Below are 19,450 nucleotides of genomic sequence, written 5' to 3'. Positions count from 1 at the left end.
CAGGCTGGCCTTGAACTCACAGAGATCCTCCTGCCTCTGCCTCTCAAGTGCTGGGATGAAAGGCATGTGCCACCACTGCCCAGTTTACCAATGAGTTTAACTGGAGTTATTTACAGGAACATGGGTAACTTGGAGGTGGCTATACCACCAAAGAAAAGTCTTTCTCACCCAGGAACAATTTGGGGGAGGGGTGGGCTTGCATGTCTAAACTGCCTCATAAGGTCTTTTTCTCCTCTATGAGGGAGTGCTCATTTACTCAGTCTTATGAGGGTCTTATGCTAGTAATCAACTGCTCTCATTTCAAAATGGCCATGTCATGCCTGGAAGAGAGCATTCCCCGTGAATCACCCCTAAAAATGAACTTATGGAGACTGGGTAGAAGGCTCAGTGAATAAAATGCTTGTTGAACAGGCATGAGGACCTGAGTTTGGGTTCCCAGAACCTACATACAAAAGCCTGGTATGGTGATGTGTACCTGTGACCCCAGCAAATCCCAGGGCTCACTGACCAGCTAGTCTAAACAGTTGATGAACTCCAGGCGTAGTGAGAGAACTTGTCTCAAAAAAACAAAACAAAACAAACAAACAAAAAAAAATGGAGTACTGTAGAAGAAAACATCTGTGGTCCATCTCTAGCCTCCTCACGCACCAGCATGTGCTAGCACGTGTGTACACACACATCATTGTTTTTTTAATTTTAGAGAATGAACATGTGTTGAGGACGTTCTATGATCCACTCGTGAGGAGAGCAGTGAGGTGTCAGCCAGATCAGAGGCAGTCCTCAGAGCGGAGACATCTATAAGCCAGGAGCACTGACGTAGATGTAAGCCCTCACTGCTACACTTGGGGCATCAGCAGTGTGCGCTCACCTGTCTGCACAACTCAGTAGTGTGCACAGATCTCCAGAGCAAGACGCCCTGAACCGGATGTGCCAGACGTGACAGACGTGACATATGAGCACCATGGTCTCCCAACTTTGAGTAAAAATAATCTTTTAATGCTTAGTTTTATGCATGTGTGTGCCACATGTGTGGGGGTTCCCATGAAGACCAGAAGAGGACATTAGACAACCCCCCCCACCAGAGCTGGAGCTATAGGTAGTTGTAAGCTGTCCAGTGTGGGAGAACCAAACTTGGGTCTTCTGAAAGAGGAGAAAATGCTCTTACCTAATGATCTATCTCTCTAGCCTGGCCTCCTAGGATGGGTTATGATCCCTCAGTCAGAGGAGCTTCCTAGGAACCTCAGGACTGTGCTTCCAGAAGCTCCCATAGTTAGGTTTCCGAGGCTAGGGAGCCATACCTAAGAAGGCTCCTGTGCTGACTAGTGTTTTGTCTATTTAACACAAGTTAGAGTCATTTGGGAAGAGGAAACCTCTATTAAGAATATGCCTCCAACAGATTTCCTGTAGGTAAGCCTGTGGGGCCATTTTCTTCATTAGTGTTCATTAGTGATCGATGTGGGAGGGCCCAGCCCATTGTGGGTGATGCCACCCCTGGGCATGTGGTCCTGAGTAGTATAAGAAAGCAGACTGAGGAAGCCTCGAGGAGCAAGCTAGGAACTTTGCCGCAGTTCCTGTCTCCAGGTTTCCACTTTGAATTCCTGCCCAAATTTTTCTCGGTAACAAGGTGTGACCTGAAAGTTGTAAGCTGAAATAACCCCCTTTCTCCTGAATTTGCTTTTGGTCATGATGTTTTATCACATCAGTGGAAGCCCAAGGCAGCCCCTTCCTGCAGGTTCTAGAGGTAGGGCCTGCCTGGAGTCAGTCTCCTCTCTGTCCTGTTTACAGGTAAAGTAACATTTATTATCTTGCATTTTTTTAAAGGGCAGTGGGTGGCTGGCTTTAAGCAGATTGTGTTGTACACACATCACACCAGCATCTAAGAACTTTGTCAACTTTCTAAACAAATTTGTCTCTATCAAGTATTAGCTCCCTTCCTTACCCTTAGCTACAATCACCCATCACTACTTTTTGTGGATGAATTTGACTCCTTTTGCACCCTCGTGTAAACAAACTATCACATAGGCTTTGTACCTTTGTGAATGGATCATTTCTTCAGCACAGTGTCCTCAGGATTCACCTATGTCGAGGTAGGCATCAAAATCTCCTACTAACCAGGTGGTGGGATACATGCCTTTTAATCCCAACACTTGGGAGGCAGAGGCAGGTGCATCTTTGAGTTCGAGGTCAGCCTGGTCTACAGAGGGAGTTCCAGGACAGCCAGTGCTACACAGAGAAACCTGCCTTGAAAAAAATTTTCCTACCTTTCCAAGGGTGGATAAAACTCCATTGACTGGGTCTAGGAGACGGTTCAGTACTCATGTTTTTGCTTCATATGTGAGAGCACCTGCGTTCAGTCAATTTCAGTACCAGAGTGGAAGGAAGGCCAGCTTCAAATATTTTGTTATGTGGGTATAGTGGTTTGAGTGAAAATGGTTTGAATGAAAAAGGCCACAGGGAGTGGCCTTATTAGAGTAGGTGTGGCCTTATTGGAATAGCCTAGCTGGAGTAGGTGTGGCTTTGTTGGAGGAAGTGTGTCACTAGGGGTGGGCTTTGAGGTTTCAGAAGCTCAAGCCAGACCCAGTGGCTCACTCTTTCTTCCTGCTGACTGCAGATTTACATGTAGAAGTGTCAAGTCCTCTCTAGCACTATGTCTGCCTGTATGTTGCCACGCTTCCTCACCATGACAATAACGGACTAAACCTGTAAACTGTAAGCCATCCCCAAGTAAATGCTTTCTAAGGGTTGCCACGGTCACAGTGTCTTCTTCACAGCAATAAAAATCCAAACTAAGATAGTGTGTGCATGTGTGTATGTGTGGGAGAGGGCAGTTTTTTGGTGTGTTGTCCAGGCTGGTCTCTTGACTACTGGGCTCAGTCAACCTACCTCAGGCTCCTGTTAGTTTGGACTGCAGTGATGGGTTCCACTTCACTCATTTGTCCATCTGCCTCTTGATAGATGATGGGTTGCTTGTGTCCTAGTGTGGACCATGCTGCAGCCTATGTGTGGGTAAAATTGGCACTTCCGGACTTCATTCACGGTGAGCTGGGCAATCTTTGCCTGTGGAGGAAAGCTCCCTTCTCCTGGAAGCCCTGAACCATATGGCCTCTCAATATTTTGAAGCTCCCTGACATGATTCACTTCACACCACTGGGCAGATCCTGCTGGATACGCTAAAGGCATCACATTCCAGTATGAGCTACTGGCTGATGTCTGGTTTCCAGACGCCATCTGTCACATGTCTGTCACTTCTCCAAAGAGTAGATGGTAGGCAGAGGCTGCTGCAGAGGCTTTAGGGGCGCAGGCTGCAGGTACACCATGTCCCTTAGCTGCTTCACCTGGGCCATCACCTCCGACTCTGGTTCTTCCATCTCCAGGCTGTGTCTGTGGAAGGAGCATGCAGGAATTACAGCAAGATGAGGCTGCATGTCTTTTTCTGGTAGGTAGCCAGGTCAGGATACCCAGGTAGGGTGGCCATGCTTCTACCACAGATCTAGGACGAGAGAGGATATTCATGGATGAGCCTGCAGTCGCTAACTGAGTACCAGAGAAGTCTTTTGGATAATTTGTTTGCTGGTAAGTTCTTGCCTTTGTGAGTTCACTAAGCAAGAGGTTATAACCTGCCTCCCACAGTTCCAAGGCTCTAGAAGTGGGGCTGGAGAGATAGCTCAGAGTTAAGAGCATTGGCTGTTCTTCCAAAGGTCCTGAGTTCAATTCCCAGCAACCACATGCTGGCTCACTACCATCTATAATGAGATCTGGTGCCCTCTTCTGGCCTGCTAGCTTACATGCAGGCAGAACACTGTATAAATAATAAGTAAATAAATCTTTAAAAAATATAAAATAAACCCAAGGAGTTCTGGGTAGAATGTGTTGGCTATGGTGGGCAGGGAACCTTTCAGAGGCATGTAGAAGGGGTAAGAGGGAGCCTTCCTGGGGAGGACAGAGGTATTAGGATCCTAGAGTGATCATGTACAGGCTGCATTTGGAGATGGGTCTTCACATAAAGATGAGTAGGTGGCAGGACTTTAAAGACACCAGAGTAAGTGGTAAGAACAAGTTTGACTTCCTTTTCCTCTCCCCCTCACTTGTCTAATCCCCTTACCAACTCAGGCTAGCCCAGCTGGGCCCACTTATCCAGCCCTGCAGCATATACACACACTAGTCTGGCTTTGTTTGGAGGCTGATGGTGTTTTGTCTGTTCAGCCTTGCATACAGCCATTGACATCCCGCCTCTGGACAACAGAGGGCGCTGCGGGATAGAGCGCCTTAACTCCAGGATTCTGTGGGGACTGCTGCCACCTAGTGTCCTTCTCAGGACGCAATGGGGAGAGGGGGCCAGGCTTCTGCCGCATAGAAGAGAAGGGGCAGAGAGAATACTGAAATGATGGCAGGGGAAAAAGTCAAGCACAGTTAACAGTGGGGGAAGACAGACATGAAGCCAAGAGGAACCTTCTTTAGGCTGGGATGGGCGCATTGGGTGCTGGGTAGGAGACTGATGGATGCACCTTTCCACCAGCCGATCCTACCTTTAGTCTGGGGTACCCAGAGTGGGTACCTCCTGCTGGCCAGCAGAGTTGGACATGCAGTTTCTGACAACACCTTTGATGAGAAGATGCAGAAAGCTTGAGCGAGAGTTTGCAGGTTCGGAGTCTCCCAAAGATGCTATAGCGTGGTACTCCAGCACCTGCCCACCCCCTCCACATCCTAGGCACTTCGATGCCCCTGGGAACCTGCTCTCAACTCCTCTCAGAGCGAGAGCCACTGTGAGGTGTTGGGCTTGGTGTTGGGGATGAGAGCTGTCCTCCACCTGGACATGGGGGCTTCAGTAGGCTGCACTGGAGACCTTCGACCTCCACCTCAGGAAATAATCCCTCATGGAAAAAGAGGCTCATTATCCCACATTGGGGCCCATCAAAGGGAGGGGCCATCCTGAGCAGAGACTCCCGGGAATCCAATCTAGATCAAAGAGAGACAGACTAGGGCTTAAGTGGGAGGCGGAAGTGCCCACCTCACTTTGAACATGCCTCCTCGTACAGGAAGATTCTGGGATTGAACATAGTCTTTGTGGCAGTCATTATTCATAGGGGAGTTTGGAGGGGTGGACACAACTCCTCCAGCCTGGGGTCCTCTCCTAATGTGTGGCTCTGGAGGCCTGTCCTGGTCACACCTAGTGTTTCCCTGAACCACCTGCCTTGAGCTCTCCTACCTCTTTCTTCCTGAATGTCCCTCCAGCTAAGGCTGTGCCTGTCCAAGTTGCTGGCCTGTCCACAGGCTCTGGAAGCCCTGCGAAGACCTCCCTAGGGCCCCCCATCCTTTAATTCCAGCTCAGGTACAGGGCTGCCCCCTCCTACTTACTTTAAGTCAGAATTTCCTGTCATTTCTTCAAACGAGGGGCTTTAGTGGCTGCTTAATATTCATAATTAGTATGCTAATGTCCCTTCCACATCGCTAGGTTGTCTCCCCATTTCTTCACCATTGTCCTTCAGCTGTAGGATAACAATGCCTTGAGGTGCCCACTTGCTCCCTTGGGAACTCGTGGACATCAGTTATCTGGGTGAAGCCAGCAGACCTGTGATAGTGCCCTGGGTTGAGGGCACCCCCAAGTCCACAGTGTATTCTGTTCAGCCCTTCCCCCAGCCACTGGTTCCTGCTAAGTAAAGTAGTAAAGGAAGATGGCTTTCGAGTTAGAAATACACTTTTGATAGAATTTACTTTATTATGTTTAATTGAAAAGCACTGAAGTTAAGTCATGAATATTCAGGTTGGAGTCTCTGGCAGAAAGCCAGCTTTCGAGGGTGATTCAGGGACTCACCTCAGCATGGGGTCTGTCCACCGGGACTGGTGGTGGGGAAGCTATTAATTGAAATAGCTTCATTAATTAGTAATTAACAGCAGGGTAATGACTATGTCACATGTCGTATTTCAGTGATGCCCTTCATGTGTTATGGGGCCTTTAATTAAAGGATGTGCATTTTAATTAAAGGCAAGCCTAGCCCTTTGGCCTTTGGAATACAAAAGATGTTCTTGATTCATTTGAAGCTGGGGATAAGGGCTGGAGACCATGAGGGTCATAGGCCAGTACAGGAGAGGACCTTGGCCCAAGGCTAAGGAAGGTGGGGGGACCTGGAGTCCCCTGAATGCTGCACCTCAAGCCTACTGATTCCCCGAGGGCTGAGTCCTGAAGGGGAGGCCTGGGAACTGTGCCTTTAGGGACAGGAAGCTCTTGGTGCCAGCTTCATTTCTCTTCATCATGAGACACTGCGAGCTGGGGGTGGGGGGAGGGTGCCTCCCTGGTTGGTGACAGGGAAGCCTGCAGAGGAGATAAGAAGTCATCAGGGGAGGAGTGAGTCAGGCACAGGGGAATCTCACAGCTCTGACTAGCAATCAGGTGCTCCCTTATTTATACAGGTTTCACAGAACAAAGACAGCCTAATGATTATCCAAGAAGTACAGATTATATGTTTGATTTTTCATTACATGTCCAGGGTTACAAGTTCAGTCACAATTAGAAAGTACAAGTAGAACAGATTTTACTTTTATTATCAGCCCTATAACTCCAACTTAAATAATAATAAAGAATGTTTCCTCTAAAGCCAACACATTTATTATATGACAGCCTGCTTTTAGGCTGGCAATATTTGCAGTTTTAAAGCACTCCAGACAAACAGAAAGTATGTGAGTTAGTCTTTTCATGATTAACAAATACTAACACTTACATCCTTTTACTCTATCTATGTTATTAAGTAGGAAATTTTTTATTTTGGCCCATCTATCATATTTACTGAGTTCTATTCCTCCAGGGGTGTACCCTGTACAAACTCCTATCTCTAAATTACATTTTCAGAGAGCTCTAAGCGTATTGTAAAAAGAGGCCTTGAAACTCTAACTTATTTTCCTGGCCAGTCAGAGTCTGTCAATTGTCTCTCTTTACCTTGCACCAATTATGCTGTTTGAGTTTGCTTAGGGGTGGATACCCCAAGAAGATTCCTGGAGTAATGGCCTCATTTAGGAGTTTCCAGCTTTTACTGCTTATCTTTGTTTAACGATCTCCAGGGCATAAGGAAGACTTCCAGACAGTGTCCAGACAAAGTTACGTTTAGAACTCTCCTTTAAAAGACTCAGACATAATTTTCTTGGGAATTATAATGCAGTAAGTACCCAAGAATGGAATCCACAGAGACCAAAGCCTAAAAGTGAGAGACAGAGGACTTCGATCGAAGCATTCGGCTCAGCTGTGCTGGAACTGTGTCAAACAGCTGTGCTGCATTCATGATTTCTGCCATTTCCAGTGGATATGGCTGTGCCAGAAGAGCATGGTCACTCATCAGGTTTCACAACAAGCAGAAAGGCTTCATCCCCTATCAACCACAGAAGGATTCTTTCTACACAGTGGTTCCAACGGCTTTAAGCCACAGCTGTAAAGTTCTGAAGCTCAGCAGGCAGAACCCTGGCCTTGGCAGTGGTGCTGGGCCTCGGCAGAAATGGGAGCAGGAGACAGAAGTCTTGCTGTCCCCAGAGAGCTGCTTTGATGAACGAGACTGTCTATTGAGTTACTGCTCTGTCTAGCTTACGTCTCCATGCTAGATCAACCACACAGCCCTCAAGCAGGTGACCAAGCTGCCAACTTCCTGGAGAAAGTAACTGAGGCCAATAAGGAAGAACTTCCTGCTCAACTTTTGACACACAGCAGCAGAAAGCTTTTGCCTCCCCCAAGGCTAGTCCTGCACTATAGGGCCCTTTCACAACTCAAGCTCCTGCTGGACAAACACAGGAGCAGAGATAGCTGTTGTCCCCTCCCCTCTCCAGTCCCACCCCCTCCTTTCCATGCTCATCTTTCTGTCTCTGTCTCCTCCTTCTGCTGTTTCTGTCTTATACAGAACACATTCACACATTGCATGCACATCAGTATCAGTATTCACTTACATATGTGTAGTGTGGCATACTCCCATATCCATAAAAACACATGCATGCACATACCTAGAATGCATACGCATATTCATGCACCACCACACACGCACATATCTGCATACATACAAGCAACCAACATAAATGTATGTGTGATTGATTGTATATACACACGTATGAGCTCAAGCTGTCCACAGGGCTTAGAGGAAAGGATGAGTTCACAGGCTTTGTAGCAGTTTGGCACAGGTGCACTTTCCATCCTAAGGCACCCTGAGGTCCACTGTTGGGGTCCCTGTTTCCTGGGCCTCATGGGCAGTGTTCCCTGTTATCTAGTTGCCCCAGTTGGTAGGGGTTATTGACTGAAGAAAATTCAAGAGCCCCCTCACCTAGTCTGGGCAGCATGAGCACTCTTCTTCCTCGATTGACTGACAGATGGAAGCAGCAGGAGTTTCTCTGGGGACCCTTGTCTCCTGTGAGAGGGCAGGAGAATTCAAGTTTTGTAACTCCCTTTGGCAAAAGCGGTCAAAGGAGCAGAATGTGTATAGGATGCCGAGGCCACTGAAAATGTGGCTCCACGTTTTTCACTCCCCTGATTCTGGTGGCTTCAGAAGCTAGAGCTTGGCTTCTGCAGCTTCCATGTCCTTCACGTTCCTGGGATACGTAGTTTGGGATCCAGCTACCATGCTGTGATAAAAAGACTCTTATCACCCTTGCAGGAGCCACATGGAAAAGCTGGCTCAGGGCTGAGTTCTTGACTTTTCTTTCTTTCTTTACATATCACTTTTTTGGTTAAGAAAAACTTTTTTTTTTTTTTTTTAGATAGGGTTTTTGTAGCCTGAAATGTCCTGCAGTTCACTTTGCAGACCAGGCTGGCTTTAAACCCACAGAGAGTCACATGCTCCTGCCTCCTGAATGCTGGATTAAAGGCATGTGCCACACTGCCCAGCTGGTTAAAATTTTTTTGAGCTTTCACTTATTTTTCTGTGTCTGAGTGTTTTTGTGCACCAAGCGCACACAGTGTCCATAGGGGCCAGAACAGCATTTCAGATTCCCTATGACTAGTTACAAATGGTTGTGAGCAGCCATGTGGGTGTTGAGAATTGAATCCTTCTCCTCTAGAAGATGGTCAGTACACTTAACCACTGAGCAAACTCTCCAGCCCAAGGGGGTTTGTGGGGTTTTTGTTTTTCTTGTTTTGTTTTGTTTTTGAGAAAGGGTCTCTTTACACAGTCTTGGCTGTTCTAGAACTCACTATATAGAGCAGACTGGCCTTGAACTCAGAGATCAGCCTGCCTATGTACGCTTCCTGGGTGCTGGGAATAAAGGCATATACGATCACACTTGGCCTTTCAAGGAGTTTGTTTCTTAAGTGGCTAGTGCCACTATAGATTAGGGGGAGAAAAGAGCCCAGGACCAGCATCCTGGTACCAGACCAGGTGCTGTGATTCTGAACCAAGATCACAAGCTGAAAAAGGTGAGGACTGTGCTAAGGCCTGGGAAGTGGGTGTGGGAGTTGGAACAGCAACAAGCTGTGGGAGCAGAGGAGGCTGCCCTATAAGAGTGAGCATTTCCAAGGGGACCCTGCTGGCCAGAGAGCTCAGCATGTATGCCAGGCAGTGTTGCCTGAGCCTCCAGTTGTCCAGTGGATACCATCAAGGGCCCCTGCTGCTTCATGGCCTACAATGCTCACAACCGTGGCTTAGAAGGAATTTAACCAACACTGATAGCCTACCTTATCTCAAAGCTGTGCCCCCTCTTGGAAGAGTGGGCAGCCTGACCTCAGAACTACTTTAGCAAAAATCCTTCCCCTGAGGGTCTATGCCAAGGTTATGCTGGTGCAGACGCCACTAAGCATACAAGATATATGACATAAAATACAGCCTGTCTAATTAAATTATTTCATGCATTTAACATTAATTACCATTCTCCAAACCCATGAGTGGTTCCCATGCTCCCTCCTTCTGTGGCTCAGAATGCAGGTTGTAAATATATCCTACTATTTCCCTGGGCTCATCAAGAAGAGCAAGGGCTAGGGTAGTTTCTGAGGTCCATCAGCTTCCTTCTAGCTCATGGGGCTTTCAGCATTTCCCCCTTATCTTGTTTAATTAGCAAAAGGGACTACCACCAGAGATGACCCTCCATCCTGTCCGCCATCTCAGGGTCTCCACACTCTGCAGTCTGATATGCTAGCCTGTTTGGAGTCTAACTGTTACCTTGCAGTTTGTTCATCCATCTGCCTTTAGTGGACAGCAAGTGACCCTCCAGCCAAGCCCAAGCCCAAGCAGCCTGGAATAGGCAAAATCTTGGCTAAGAGCAGCACTCTTGGGGCCAGTACTGCTGCTGCTCAAAGTCTCTTAGGAACCTGTCTTGGTGGCCAGTGGGGTTCTGTCCCTCTGACCAGCAGCAGTCAGGAATGTAGCTCCCCCACTGATTCATATCCATTGAGCTTTTCTCATAGTGGAGGCTTTTGCCCCTCAAATCCAACGTTCTGTCCATTTTGAGTAGATTACAGGCAGCAAGCTCCTTGGGCCAGTATCTCTCCAGCCTATTTGCTCTTGGGAGACAGATGGACACTTGCATCAATCTTCCAGCAAAGGAGACCTTCTGTCTCTTTAATTAGCTCCCCTGCTCATTCCCCTGACCTGTGTCTGTCACAAGGAATCTCTGGAATTGGTCTTAATTGCACTCTTACAGAGATGGAGGGTCTGCAGCTGCCTCCTGGTGGATGGAGAACTGGCCTGCTCATGTTGGTGAGGACAGGACAGTGCAGAAGTGCTGGGGACAGCCTTTGCCCAGATCTGTGTGGTTAGCTGCTCTCTGGAGCTGGCCATGGAGGCCAAGACTCTGAGTATATCCACAATCACCGTATTTGTGGTCCTGTTCACAGCAGTGGCCCCAGGAGGCACTGGCACCCACACCACATGTGTGGCCCACTAGTTCTTGCCCCAGGAGGCTCTGGCTTCCTCTCATAGCCTTGTATTGCTATTCACAAATCCCTGCATCTTCATTTCACAAAGACAGGGTCGGTGACTGTTTGCTTGCGGGCGGGATTCAAAGGGGTTTGAAGAATAAATGTTTTCCTAAGTTTTAGCTGACATTTAATTTTAATGACTTTCTAAACAAAGTAACTACGGGTTGAGTGTCTTTTCATGGTTTGCTGATGTCTGACAGGTGTTTTGCCCATGTGGGAAGCAGCTGTGGAAAGCGTTTCCCTAATAGCTCATAAATAACAAGCACTTAGCGTCTCTCTTTGTAGGTGGCGCTGCCAATGGCCAATTTGTTCCTCAGAAGTGCCCACGTTGGCCTGTCAATCAGTTCTTGCCGTAGGCACTTTTTGGTGATTAGAAGCCCCTTGGAGAGTGAGGACTCCAAATTAGTTTTAAATAAAAAATAAGAATATTCATGTTGCTGAACATCTAAAGGCAAGGGAACAGCAGAATTGGACCAGTGGCTCTGGTCCCAGTGCCATGGGGGAGAGGCTGTGGGCCCAGACCCACCAGGGTCCCCGGGGACCAGATGTAGGCAGGTGACACAAAGAGCCACCAAAGTGGGGGTGACAGGCTCAGGATTCTCACAAATGGAAGGAACATCATGGGCAGGACATTGCTGTTTCGAAGCAGCCACAGGAGAGGGCACCACTGTGTCTCAGGACAGGACATAATTGGCAGGCTCCAGGCAGGAGTGTTTCATGTCACTGAGCCTTTGCTGGGACATGAAAGCTCATTTTGAGGAGCAGGGAGGGAGCTCCTCAACCGTCTCCTTGAAAGAAGAACAAATGTTCCTTTTGAAGAAGCTGCAATGAGAAGGGCCAGCTCCTGCAGCATGATGGATGCTGTCCCTTCAGAACCCAGTTCCTGATGGAGAGGGAGGCTAGGGGCTCAGAGGAGGTGGGGCCCCGGTGAAGTCGGCAGCTTCTAAGTTGCAAACAAGGATTTAGGTCCAAGTTTGGGTCCAGACCCCTAGCAGGACTGCAGTAAGCCACCTCTGGGGGCAGTGAGAGGGGCAGTAGCTCTGTGGCTCCAGAGTGGGCCCCAGAGAGAGGAGACTGGAAGCCAGTCCCAAGTAACCAGCTGTTGAGTCACAAGAAGGCCAAGGGCCTGCAGCTTCAGGGTCCAGGTCCCGGCCCAGGTGGTTTGACCCTGCCTGCTACACTCCGCTTGGATTAAGTCTTCTCTGCTTTTGTACCTTTTGCAGGTGAGAGAGGTGACTATCAGGGCTCCCCTCTACTCCTGGTGCTGTCCGAGGTGCTGAGCCGGTACTGTGTCCGGCTCAGGCACATAGGCATTCCTATGCAGTGTAGAATGGTGGCTGCAGTTTAAAGCCAGGGCAGATACTAGTGGTCCAGGCCCACTCTATTTCATTTTTCAGGACAGGGTTTCTCTGTGTAGCCTTGGCTGTCCTAGAACTCACTCTGTAGACCAGGATGGCCTAGAACTCACAGAGATCCTCCAGGCCCACTCTAAATGAATGTAACACATTGTGAAGCCCAGTGGTAGCCTTTAAGGGTTACCAAGGAGAGGGTGTGAAAGTTGGTGCCTTCCCACCACCAGCTCAGAGCACTGAGGAATCAGCCCTGAAAATACAGGTCCTTGGCCTCCTTGTGACCCAAGAGTTCCTGAGCTGGTTTCTCAGGGCTGGGTCTTGTTGATTCCAGTCTCCTCTCTCTGGGGCCCACGCTGGAGCAGCAGAGCTACTGCCCTTCTTAACTCTCCTCAGAGGTGACTTATTGTAGTCCTATTAGGATCTGGACCCAAAGTTGGACCTAAATCCTTGTTTCCATCTTAGGAACTGCAGACTTGGCCAGGGGCCCACTTCCTCCTAGCCCTAGCCTCCCCATCAGGAACTGGGTTCTGACAGGCAAATGCTTTTCAGGAAGTGGGTAGGTTGAGGCAGGCCAGTGTCCTGTTGGGAAGTAGTCATCAGATGAAGGTAGTAAATGTTGCTGCGTGAGTCTGCACCAGGCATCTATTGGCAGAGCTGCCTCCTGGGCTGTGCTTACAGGCTGGGTTTCCAGTGACACCTGCTGCCTCAATTTCCCCTTCTTTTCCTATAGCCATGCCTCACTAAGCAAAAACCAGACTTCAGTCCATGTCCCCCCTGCCTCTCCTCTGACCTCTACTCTATCCAGGGTTCCTTGACCACCTTCCTCCAGCTTCCTGTGACACCCTCGGAAAAATCTGTGCTGCTGTGCCGCCTCAGCCCTCCTCACACCCTCTTTCCTTGCCTGGGGAACCTCTTGATTCTGCCAGGGTTTGGGCAGGGCATGCCCTCTGTGGGACATGGGTCAATGCAGTGACCTTTTTCATCCAAGAGGTTGCAGCTGCTATAGTCAATATATATATATATATAAATCTGTAATAACATTACAAATTTAAATTTTTTTTCTTAGATTATATATAACCAGGCTGGCCTTAAACTCATAGATCCACCTGCCTCTGACACCTGGGTGACAGGATTAAAGGCACGTGCCACCATGCCCAGTTAGGTTTTGTTTGTTTGTTTTTTATTTTTATTTGTGTGTGTGTGTTCAATGAGTGTTGTTAAGGCTCATTTCAGCTGCACCAAATGTATTATAATTGTGCAATTAACACACTTGTTTCTAGATCTTTTCACTTTGTCCGAAATATCTACTACTCAGCACCAATCACTCCCATCCCCCTTTTTTTTCTACTCTATCAGTCCCTGGAGGCCTCTGGTAGCCCTTCTTGGTCCCTGTGGGCTCACTCGTTCTCTGCACTTCATAGAAATTAGACAACTAAGGACATTTGTGACCCTTGTGTCTGGCTTCTCCTCTAACCACATCTCAAGTCTCTTCTGTGTTACAGTAAGCAGTGCTCCTAGCTTTTCATGACTGAACAACAGTCCACCGTGTGACAGGGCTTGTCTGCCAGGGCATTAGCTGGTGGGCATTTGAGCCCATTGTTCCTGATGAGGCCTGTGCAGGGCTAAGTGCAGTGAGGAATGCTCATGTATGTGCTCAGCATTTGTCTCAGCCTTGTTTTTAATTGTGACTCTTGAGCTCACACATTCTCCCAGGATCTTTGGCTGTAAGCTGATTTAGAAAGAAGTCACAGAAGACAATTCATTGTGCCCTAAGATGCAACAGATCCTGATAGACAGATAAGAACAGGCTCCTGCCAGGCCAGGACTTGGTGGTCATAGTCCCATCCAGTCTGGGGACCTCAGTTGCTTTGGGGTACTTGTTTTTTTGCTGGGTGTGAGTGTCTGTATGGCAGCACTGTATGCAGTCTCCAGCTAGGCCCCTGCTACACCGCTAAATATTTTAGCAAAGGAACATTTTTTTTTTTTTAACTGAGTGGCCAGATGTCCAAGTTGACAAAGTGCTTAAGGCGTTTGCCTGATAAAAAGCCTGAGCCCCTGCTAGATGGAGATTGAAAACTCGCCTGAGGCAAGTGTGTGATATTAAAAACATCCCTGGCTCCTTTGTGCAGGCTCTGCGCATGGAGGTTTGAAGCGGGCATCCATCTGTCACCGCAGCGTGGCCTGACACTCAACAAAGCCTGATCGATCTTGGAGCAGGGCGCTCTGCAGCAGTCCGGGTAGGACCACGAGTCCAAGAGCTAGCTCCACACGGAGGGAGCATCATCAATATGCATGAGCCGGGCTGTGGCTGCTGGAGCTGGCTTATGAAGAGGACATAGACTGGTCTGTGGAGGCACCACCACACCTCTCCCCAGCTTGTGGCCTAACTCTGCTTGCTGGAGATATTTCCTTCTTGGAAAATGGCCTCTGGCATCTAGAAACCTTCAAAGAATGGGAAGGATCCAATGGAGACCACAATTTTCTCCTGGGAAGAGGGGGACATGGGTCCAGAGCCTGAGCAAAGCCAGATGATGGAGGGGAAGGAGAGATAGAAGGCTCTGGGAAGAGCTAGGGTAACTGAGGTTCTCAGGAAAAGCCAGGCACAGCCCACACTAGCACATGGTACAAAGAAAGAGCTGAGAACTCCTGTGGGATTAGTGGAGCTCCTGACCCCAGGTATGGTTTAGTATACCCGACTTTTAAGCCATTGTATGCATGTGGCTACATGGAGGTCCCCAGCATTGACATGGATACAAGACAGGTGGTATTATTGGTATGGCCATTATGATGCTAGTGACCATCTATTGAACTTTCTATGGGAAGCCCCTTATCTCACTTGACTCTGACAGACCCTCAAGTTGAGGATAGAATCTCCTGCCCTTTGGATATGGCCTGTAGTCCTGGCTCTGATCTCCCTGCTTGGGAGGAGGTGGCTACACATGCTTTCTTCTTGGCCACTGCACAGATTCAGTGGACACATTTAGCTCTGAAGGAGTCTGGTGACCACACAGGGATCCAGGGTGAATTCCAGAACCTGGCCATGAGGGCAGACTCAATCTGGGTGCCCAGCCTACACATGTCCCAGAGCAGAGATCTCCTCTGCTCAGCTCATTTTGATGTGGACGAACATATTGTCCCTGATAGCTTCCTGGACCCAAGGGGCAGCAGCCACCACTCAGGTAAGGGACACAGTGAAGTGCTCATGTAAGGCAGACCCTAAACAGAAGAGGTGCTTAGGTAAGCGTCCTAGTTTTCTTTAGGTTGCTGTGATACAACAGTGACCAAAAGCAATTTGGGAGGGAAGGATTTATTTGTCTTATTCGTCCAGATTACAATCCAGCATTGAGGGCAGTCAGGCAGGAACTCAAGCAGGAACCTGGTGAAGAAATCATTCTGGCTTGCTCTCACGCTTACTCACTTTAGGGTTATATTTACTCAGCTTTCTTTTTTTGTTTAGATTTACTTACTTTGCGTGTACAAGTGTTTTGCCTGCATGCACATACCTGTGCCTGTGGGGTCCTGAAGAGTGTATCAGATCCCCTGGAACTGGAGTTGTGGCCACCGTATGGGTACTGGAAAACCCAACCCAGGTCCTCTGCAAGATCGGCAAGTGCTCTAAAATACTGAGTCATCTCTCTAGAGCATTTGCTAGTTTTCTTATATAACCCAGAACTACCTGCCTGAGGATGTACTTCCCACAGCGGGCTGAGGCCTTATGCATCAATTAATAATTAAGACAACCACTCACAGACATGTCCAAAGACTAACAAATGTAATTATTCAAATGGACTCCTTTTGTGAGGTGATTCAGGCAGGTGAAGTGTGCGGGTAAGGCAGTCATATGAGACATACAGGTGAAATAGTCCATGCTCATTTGAGCTATACAGGAGACTCAGTGATGTTTCATTGATGGCAGAAAAACTTACGAATCAGAGAAAGATTCGACAGAATAGGATATGCCCAACTCTCAAGAAAAGAGAAAGGAAAGGGAAGCTACCTAAGAGGCAATACAGAGAGAGACAGACAGAGAGAGAGAGAGAGAGAGAGAGAGAGAGAGAGAGAGAGAGAAAGGGGAGGCAGTTTTACCAGAACAGTAATAGAGAGACAGATTGCAGAGAGAGAACTCAGGTGAAGACTGAATGAACCAGACAATAAAAAGGAGCCAGAAGATTAGAGCAGATTGCTGGAGTTAGTTTGAGGTCAAGAGAGCAATTCAGGGGCCGAGAGAGAAGCCAGATTGAATAATTCAGCTGGGAGAAGAGTTTGAGCCAGAACAGCTGAGTTGAACCAGCCAGCCCAGAGCTCAGTAAGAACAAGAAAGGGTGAGCTTATTCAGCAGTAAGTCTCAAAGGCAGAAAACATTCTAGGCCTAGGTTAGATTGTAGGGAGGCTAGAAGCTTCCAGGACTAGGCCTAGGTTAGCAGAAGGTGGAAGTAATCCTCCCAGACAACAATTGAAACAGGCAGATAAAAGTTCCTTTTACACCAGGCCAGCGTGCAGACTCTCAAAGACACAGGGATTAAAAACTCACCAGTCTCATCTCCATGTGGCACTGCCCAATCAAAGCCCTCTCTTTCACTCTTTCCCAGGAAGGTAGTGCTGTCCATGTCCCCAAAGTCCCCTTCATGGGGCACCTTTGTCCATCACACACCTCTGTGTGAGAGGTGAACATCCAACCTAGCCTAGCTTTTTGATGGGCTTTGTCTATCTTGAGGATACCTCAGAGCCTGGAAAATTAGAGATAAGCAGGAAACTGGCCAACCAGGGTGGTTGGAAACAATGTTTAGGGCTGCAGATCTGCTATGGGCATCATGACTGGCATAGTGCAGGTAGCAAAGATGCACTTGGGGAGATAATAGGAGGGAAGGGATACCGGGAGGGGAGGAGGTAGGAAGGGTGCAGAGGGAAGGCGCTACTCCCTCTCCTCACCCTTCCCCTCCTATAGTCTTCATCCCTTCGTGCTTCCTCCTCTCCTCTCTTTGCTCCTTCTTCTCCTTCTTTCCTCTCCCTTCCTCTGTTCTCTCTTTCCCATTGGATCAGGCACTGTTTCCTGTGACTGTTGAGGGCTGAGGTCACCCTCCTTACTGCTGACTTTCAGCTTGTATAGGAAGCCTGACTGCTATAGTCTCTTAGGGTGGCCCCCTACACGCCCTCCTACCTTAGGGTAGCCCTCCATGCTGTGTCGCCTTAAATGAGTGCTTTGAAATCCAGGGTACAGGGAGGTCTGGAAAGGAATCCCTTTCCAGAAACTTCCAAGGCAGCACTCAATCGTGACTGGACTAGGTAGGGCATTTGTCTTCTGTAGGTGAGGTTGGGTCACAGAGGCCTTGGTTCATGTTCTGGGCCCTGTAGGCAGCAACTGAGGGGCCTGAGATGAATCCCCTCCCCTCCTCCTGTCTCCCATCTGTGAGGTGAGAGTAACAAGATATGACTATATGATTCTCCTCATGGATGCTTGCTTGTCTTTCCAAGCATGTGGCATGCACAGCAATAGCACTCAGCCCACATGCATGAAATATCTCCACAGCGTAGCTCCTAGGCAGAGAGCAGAGAGGCCGCTGGGCTGGCAAGTGTCTCTGCTGGCCAGTTTCTGGGGTTGGGTAGCACCCCTGTGATGTGTGCATTTACATGTGTGGATAGGGTTAGGGACACATAGCTGGCCAGTTGTAAGCCTCTAATCCCTCTAGCAGGATAAAGTCAGAGGAAAAAGTTGGATGTGCCCAAAGAAGAAAATGGAAACCTGGTACCCAGCTATGCCTAAGGCATAGCTCGGTGACTCAGACTCTATGCAGAGCTGAAGGATCTTCCCAAGAATGCTGGTGGAGCACCACAACTAACTGCCGCATACTCGATGGCTGAGGGCAAAATATGCTCCCTCTTACACTCAGAGGCAGAGAGCCTGAATTAGTGGTGACAGAGCCGCAGCTTTCCACAGCTGCCCTTCTGGTGCTGCTGGCACGGCTGTCAATCCTCCTGCCTGCCTCTCTCTCTGCTCCATCTTTTCATCGCTGTTCCCACATGGTTGTGTCCCTGGACTCCTGCTGTGGCTTTCATAAGGATCCACAGAACAGGATAATGGGGGGATATTGCCTCCACTCCAGACTGGCAGCTTTATCACATTTCACTAGACAGGTCATAGTCACAGATCCTGGAGGCAGGACAGTGGCCTGTTCTGGAATGATGTTGTCCCATGTATGAAGGACTAGCCCAAGGTGCAGTGAGACCAAGAGATGCAGGCAGGTCCAGGATTGTGCAGGGATGAAGCTCAGTCTGCTGGGTCCTCGCTGAGTGTCCCTCTTTCTGAGTGACAGCAGGCCCAGTGAGCCCCATGTTTGAACAGCAGGTGTATGAACACAAGACAAAACAATAGCTTTTTCTTTCCCACTGGAATTGCTGGTCTATCTCAAGCCCACTTCAGTTTAGCATGACCTGGGCTTGATCACCAGCGGGAGAGCTGCACACACACTCTAATAGGAATTTTCTTTTTTCCATTTATAGTTTTCTGAGAATTTACGCAAAACACCCTACCAGAGTAACTTAGGGCCCATCAACAAAGTCATTGTTCATGGAGGCTAAGGTCATATCATGCTGGGACCATATATACCCATTTTAGGGAATCATCACTCAGCCCCTAAGATTATCCACAACAGGTAGAGGGAAATTTGGGGAATAGAAGGATATGGGAAAAGGCCTCCCCTCCTATTAGCCATTCTTGAGCACCTTCCCCAGAGGCCCATGGAGGCCTGTTCACATGTCTCTCCAGAGTTTTTACTCCTCGGAAACTGCCTTTTCCTTCAAAGCGGAGGCCAAGCTAGCATGGTGGCACAGGCCTTTAATCCCAGCACTCAGGACGCAGAGGTGGGTGGATCGCTACAAATACAATATTAGCCTGGCCTATAGAGTGAGTTCCAAGCCAGCCAAAGTACAAAGTGAGACTTTGCCTCAAACAACAGAATAGACCAAAATGGAGGCTGCAAACTACTTCTGATCATGTGTTCAATCGGGTCCTAGAACTGTCTGCGTCAGAGAGGCAAGGTGGATGGCTGATATTAGTGGCTTGCTGCATAGCGTCCTCTCAGTGAGTGGCCAAGTCATCTGGTCACCTGTGCTGCCTGGGCCTCACGCTGGAGTCTGACAGAGCTGAGGGGCACAGCTACCAGTTGTTAGTCTGTGCTAGCTCTCCACACCAAGACCAAGTGGGTTTCATCCCTCCGAGCAGAGC

The sequence above is a fragment of the Meriones unguiculatus genome, chromosome 4 (genome assembly GCF_030254825.1).
Source record: "Meriones unguiculatus strain TT.TT164.6M chromosome 4, Bangor_MerUng_6.1, whole genome shotgun sequence".
Taxonomy (NCBI): domain Eukaryota; kingdom Metazoa; phylum Chordata; class Mammalia; order Rodentia; family Muridae; genus Meriones; species Meriones unguiculatus.
Note: the sequence above shows the minus strand (reverse complement) of the source record.